The sequence below is a fragment of the Nerophis ophidion genome, linkage group LG27 (assembly GCF_033978795.1).
Source record: "Nerophis ophidion isolate RoL-2023_Sa linkage group LG27, RoL_Noph_v1.0, whole genome shotgun sequence".
NCBI classification, from domain to species: Eukaryota; Metazoa; Chordata; class Actinopteri; order Syngnathiformes; family Syngnathidae; genus Nerophis; species Nerophis ophidion.
In genome coordinates, this window is record NC_084637.1 from 33,565,261 (window position 1) to 33,572,472 (window position 7,212).

At 37.5% G+C, this 7,212-nt stretch overlaps 1 long non-coding RNA gene across 1 annotated transcript; it reads left to right on the top strand.

The window, feature by feature from the left end:
• The first annotated feature begins 641 nt into the window (after positions 1 to 641).
• On the top strand, positions 642 to 4,788 carry LOC133544565 (uncharacterized). Its single transcript, XR_009804671.1, has 3 exons — positions 642 to 826; positions 931 to 1,015; positions 4,636 to 4,788. It is a non-coding gene; the product is annotated as an uncharacterized LOC133544565 (long non-coding RNA).
• Positions 4,789 to 7,212: the final 2,424 nt, after the last annotated feature.

Sequence of the window (7,212 nt, forward strand, 5' to 3'; positions counted from 1 at the left end):
TTGGGTCCATTTTCATTGCCATTTATTTGGTGTCAGGAAAAACCTGCTTTACCTCAAACCCAGACCCAAAACTGTACGGCCATGTGGAAAATGAGACTTGAGGTTAGGGATGTAAAAAACACGTGTTGTGGCCAAGCTAAGTGGACTTCCTGCTGTTCAACGCCAACCCTGTCAACAAAGGCTTTGAAACTCAAAGCAAGCGGTGGTCTCAACTCTCGCCGCACAATAGCGGTCAAAGGTTGAACGTCCATGTCAGGATCAAGCGCCAGCTGGTGTGAGGAATGTGCCGGATGTGCATGGGCAACATTTGTTTGAAGCTCACGTAGATCCTAATTAAGAGTCTGGATTTAACACTTCATGAAATGAGTTTTTATTTTGAAGTTGATCTTGACAACCTGGTGTCCAAAGAAAGAAGAACAAAGTCAAGAAAATCTGGCCTCTTTTTGTTGTTGCATGTGTTACTTTCTGTTCCCGTTCAAAGTCAGTCAGCCATCAGAGTCTAGAGTTCTGTTTTTCAACTTGTGCACCTGCTGGTTTTGGCTTGGTCCTGTGGGAAGCTGCCCGGTAGACCATATTGGATTACACTCATATGTAGTCACACTTGCAAAGTTCTGTCAGTAGCCAGTGCGGTATCACTTTCAGTCCTCAGATTGGATCCAGACACGACTGAACCCCATGCGAGAGGACAAAGAAGAACCCTGAAGTACCTAAGAGTGCATCGTTGAACAGCTCTGAGGATGTTGCACTTCCACTTTTTTGACAATGTGGCTGCTCTGCATAGAAGCTTCAAAAGACCAATACCGAAATGTCAATAAGTTCTCTCAAAGTAATTTTTTGCTCCTGAAAACAAATCATATAATACATAATACATACTATAATAACTTGCTTTTGAGTATTTGGCAAATGACTAATTGTACTTTCCATTGGCAGACTGGATGTGTCGCCTCCTCTTGATGTGACGTCATCTACAGAACTGGAGCTCATTTCCCCGCAAAGACAGTATGGATGAAGACAAGTAAAACTATTATTTTGATGACTTAATTGCATGGTTTTGTTGCCCTGGTCCATGATTACTTCACAGCTGACATGGTTAATATCATGAGCAAAAAACATCTCTTCAATAGACACCATAACATGTACTGTATGTATGTACTGTATGAGGTTATGTATGTGTATATATGTGGATATGTATGTGTATATATGTGGATATGTATGTGTATATATGTGGATATGTATATGTCTATATGTTGATATGTATGTCTACTGTATATATGTGGTTATGTATGTGTATATATGTGGTTATGTATGTGTCTATATGTGGTTATGTATGTGTCTATATGTTGATATGTATGTCTACTGTATATATGTGGTTATGTATGTGTATATATGTGGTTATGTATGTGTATATATGTGGATATGTATGTCTGTATATGTGGATATTTATGTGTATATATGTGGATATGAATGTGTATATATGTGGTTATGTATGTGTATATATGTGGTTATGTATGTGTATACATGTGGTTATGTATGTGTATGTATTTGTATATATGTGGTCATGTATGTGTATGTATGTATATATGTATGTCTGTATATGTGGATATGTATGTGTATATATGTGGATATGTATATGTCTATATGTGGATATGTATGTCTATATATGTGGTTATGTATGTGTCTATATGTGGATATGTATGTCTACTGTATATATGTGGTTATGTATGTGTATATATGTGGTTATGTATGTATATATATGTGGGTATGTATGTGTAAATATGTGGATATGTATGTGTATTTGTGTGGATATGTATGCGTATATATGTGGATATTTATGTGTATATATGTGGATATGTATGTGTCTATATGTGGATATGTATGTATGTATATGTGGATATGTATGTGTATGTATGTGTATATATGTGGTTATGTATGTGTATATATGTGGATATGTATGTGTATATATGTGGATATGTATTTGTATATATGTGGATATGTATGTCTGTATATGTGGATATGTATGTGTATGTATGTGGTTATGTATGTGTATATATGTGGTTATGTATGTGTATATATGTGGATATGTATGTGTATATATGTGGATATGTATGTGTATATATGTATGTCTGTATATGTGGATATGTATGTGTATATATGTGGATATGTATGTGTATATATGTGGGTATGTATGTGTATATATGTGGTTATGTATGTGTATATATGTGGTTATGTATGTGTATGTATGTATATATGTTTTTGATTGATTGATTGATACTTTTATTAGTAGATTGCACAGGACAGTACATATTCCGTACAATTGACCACTAAATGGTAACACCCGAATAAGTTTTTCAACTTGTTTAAGTCGGGGTCCACGTTAATCAATTCATGGTATATGTGGATATGTATGTGGATATATGTGGATATGTATGTGTATGTATGTGGATATGTATGTGTATGTATGTATATATGTATGTCTGTATATGTGGATATGTATGTGGATATATGTGGATATGAATGTGTATATATGTGGATATGTATGTGTATATATGTGGATATGTATGTGTATATATGTGGATATGTATGTGTATATATGTGGATATGTATGTGTATATATGTGGATATGTATGTGGATATATGTGGATATGTATGTGTATATATGTGGATATGTATGTGTATATATGTGGATATGTATGTGTATATATGTGGATATGTATGTGTATATATGTGGATATGTATGTGTATATATGTGGATATGTATGTGTATATATGTGGTTATGTATGTGTATATATGTGGATATGTATGTGTATATATGTGGTTATGTATGTGGATATGTATGTGTATATATGTGGCTATGTATGTGTATGTATGTATATATGTATGTCTGTATATGTGGATATGTATGTGGATATATGTGGATATGAATGTGTATATATGTGGATATGTATGTGTATATATGTGGATATGTATGTGTATATATGTGGATATGTATGTGTATATATGTGGATATGTATGTGTATATATGTGGATATGTATGTGGATATATGTGGATATGTATGTGTATATATGTGGATATGTATGTGTATATATGTGGATATGTATGTGTATATATGTGGATATGTATGTGTATATATGTGGATATGTATGTGTATATATGTGGATATGTATGTGTATATATGTGGATATGTATGTGTATATATGTGGATATGTATGTGTGTATATGTGGTTATGTATGTGGATATGTATGTGTATATATGTGGCTATGTATGTGTATGTATGTATATATGTATGTCTGTATATGTGGATATGTATGTGTATATATGTGGATATGTATGTGTATATATGTGGATATGTATGTGGATATGTATGTGTATATATGTGGATATGTATGTGTATGTATGTGGATATATATGTGTATATATGTGGATATGTATGTGTATGTATGTGGAATTTCATGGCTGCAAAACGTGCCAAAGTAGTTAGGAAAGGGCATGTTCACTACTGTGTTACATCACCTTTTCTTTTAACAACAAAGGGCATGTTCACTACTGTGTTACATCACCTTTTCTTTTAACAACACTCAATAAATGTTTGGGAACTGACAAAAGTAATTGTTGAAGCTTTGAAAGTGGAATTCTTTCCCATTGTTGTTTTTTGTAGAGCTTCAGTCGTTCAACAGTCTGGGGTCCCCGCTGTCGTAACAACTCATAGCCATAGAGCACATCCCTCTTACATGTGTGTAAGAGGGACACATCAAACATCAAAGAACACAGAGGACATTAAAGACATTAAAGCAGCAGATACAACCAGACACTTCTACATACAGCTATGAATAAAAAGTAAAAGAAACATATCCACTGTGGTGGCCTCTGCGGTGTTCCACGCCATCGTTTGTTGGGGTGGAGGGAGGATGGCCAGAGACAGGAGCAGACCCAACAAGGCAACCAAGACAGCCGACTCCACTCTCGGCCAGTGTCCAGTCCGCATGGATGAGCGAGGATACGTCCAAGGTGACTGAGGTGTCCGACATAATGTGTATAATAACTTAATGTGTTTGAGAAAATGGCGGTTGACTACCTAGGTGAGAAAATCGTTTAATTGGCCAAATTTCACCCATTTAGAGTTCGGAAATCGGTTAAAAAAATATATGGTCTTTTTTCTGCAACATCAAGGTATATATTGACGCTTACATAGGTCTGCTGATAATGTTCCCCTTTAAGAAGTATGTTGCAAAAAGTCTTATAACCTGTTCTTAAAACTGCAGGAGAGGTGGCCTTGCACTAACACACACACACACACACACACACACACACACACACACACACACACACACACACACTCCGACTGCCTTGTTTTCATCCACAGCTTCCACTCCCAGTTAATAGAGACCCATCAATGAGGGTCATTTCCTGTTCACAGTTGAAATCCCGTCTCACCGGATGTGGCTGAAGCGAGTCATGGCCACAAGGGAGTAAGTAAGTTACAAATACGCCATTCCTAAATGTCAGGGAAGTCTTTGCATGCCTCATAATGGCTGAATTGCACCACGAGTTCTGTGAGTCCCTGTTATAACTCCATCACTGCTCGCTAACTGTGATTAATAGGATGGGAAAATGTGTTATTGTGTTTTATTGCAGACTTTCTTCTCATGTTGCAAAGTGGCCTGACTGTCTTTTGCTGAGAGTTGGTTGAAGGAATGGAAACAGGAGGCTGTGGCCTTCAGCTTGTTTAGGAAAAGCACGGCTGTGCAAGGCCACATCACGGCCGTGCAGAGCAGATACACCACACACAAACAGGTGGGATGATTGCGGTATCGAACCATCAAACTGTGAATTTCTGAACATTCTATAAACATTTCTGTGGGTTGTCTGCATCTGTATGTATGGAAGATTCCACTCAGGAGACCAATGGCTGTCTGCAAAAGGAGTCTGGCTGCAAAGAGACTGTTAAAGCATTTTTTATTCTTCATTCATCATTCCAAGTTTTACAAAATAGCTCAAAGTACGAACCCCTTTTCCATATGAGATGTAAATATAAACGGAATACAATGATTTGCAAATCCTTTTCAACTCATATTCAGTTGAATGCACTACAAAGACAACATATTTGATGTTCAAACTCATAACTTAAAATTTCATGGCTGCAACACATGCCAAAGTAGTTGGGAAAGGGCATGTTCACCACTGTGTTACATCACATTTTCTTTTAACAACACTCAATAAACGTTTGGGAACTGAGGAAGCTAATTGTTGAAGCTTTGAAAGTGGAATTCTTTCCCATTCTTGTTTTATGTAGAGCTTCAGTCCTTCAACAGTCCGGGGTCTCCGCTGTCGTATTTTACGCTTCATAATGTGCCACACATTTTCCATGGGAGACAGGTCTGGACTGCAGGCGGGCCAGGAAAGTACCCGCACTCTTTTTTTTACGAAGCCACACTGTTGTAACACGTGGCTTGGCATTGTCTTCCTGAAATAAGCAGGGGCGTCCATGATAACGTTGTTTGGACGACAACATATGTTGTTTCAAAACCTGTATGGACCTTTCAGCATTAATGGTGCCTTCACGGATGTGTAAGTTACCCATGCCTTGGGCACTAATGCACCCCCATACCATCACAGATGCTGGCTTTTCAACTTCGCCCCATAACAATCTGAATGGTTCTTTTTCTCTTTGTTCTGGAGGACTCCATGTCCTCTGTTTCCAAATATGATTTGAAATGTGGACTCGTCAGACCACAGAACACTTTTCCACTTTGCATCAGTCCATCTTAGATGAGCTCTGGCCCAACAAAGCCAGCAGCGTGTCAGGGTGTTGTTGATAAATGGGTTTGGCTTTGCATAGTAGAGTTTTAACTTGCACTTACAGATGTAGCGACCAACTGTAGTTACTGACAGTGGTTTTCTGAAGTGTTCCTGAGCCCATGTGGTGATATCCTTTACACACTGATGTCGGTTTTTGATGCAGTACCGCCTGAGGGCTCAAAGGTCTGTAATATCATGGCTTACGTGCAGTGATTTCTCCAGATTCTCTGAACCTTTTGATGATTTTACTGACCGTAGATGGTAAAATCCCTAAATTCCTTGCAATAGCTCGTTGAGAAATGTTGTTCTAAAACTGTTCGACAATTTGCTTACAAATTGGTGACCCTCGTCCCATCCTTGTTTGTGAATTACTTAGCATTTCATGGAAGCTGTTTTTATACCCAATCATGGCACCCACCTGTTCCCAATTAGCCTGCACACCTGTGGGATGTTCCAAGTAAGTGTTTGATGAGCATTCCTCAACTTAATCAGTATTTATTGCCACCTTTCCCAACTTCTTTGTCACGTGTTGTAGGCATCAAATTCTAAAGTTAATGATTATTTGCAACAACAACAAAAAGTTTATGAGTTTGAACATCAAATATGTTGTCTTTGTAGCATATTCAACTGAATATGGCTTGAAAAGGATTTGCAAATCATTGTATTCTGTTTATATTTACATCTAACACAATTTCCCAACTCATATGGAAGCGGGTTTTTTGTAGAACGGAGACTGAGTGCCAAGTGCGCCAGGTGAGTCAATTAAGGCAGGTGACCAAATACTTTTGGCAATATAGTGTATATAAGTGTGGTTTGTAGTCTGCTGCGGCTAATATATGCGCGGGTTGTATAAAGTCCGGAAAATAAAGTGAGTAAATAATGGCATTTTATATTATCTAAAATAATTTTCTGGCCAATTTATAGTGAATTTGTTGAAAGTTTTGTTTAAACGAAACTAAACTATTAAGGGTAGTTTATACATCTAGAGCGGGGGTCGGCCGCATGTGGCTCTTTAGCGCCGCCCTAGTGGCTCTCTGGAGCTTTTTCAAAAATATATGAAAAATGGAAAAAGATGAGGAAAAAAACATATTTTTTCTTTTAATATAGTTTCTGTAGGACAGGGGTCCGGAACCTTTTTGGCTGAGAGAGCCAAGAATCTGAATATTTTAAAATGTATTTCCGTAAGAGCCATATAATTTTTTTTTCAACACTGAACACAACTAAACGCGTGCATTTTTAAGTAAGACCAACATTACTAGAGTATAATAGGTCTCTTATTCTTTGTAATAACATTAATATTCTTAAGCTAACTATGGAGGGGGCGTGGCCTGCGGGCCTGCAGCGAAGCGGAGTGTGCCAGGACCGGCCTCAAAATCAGCGACAGGTGCGTAGACAACCCACCTGGGCCTTGTT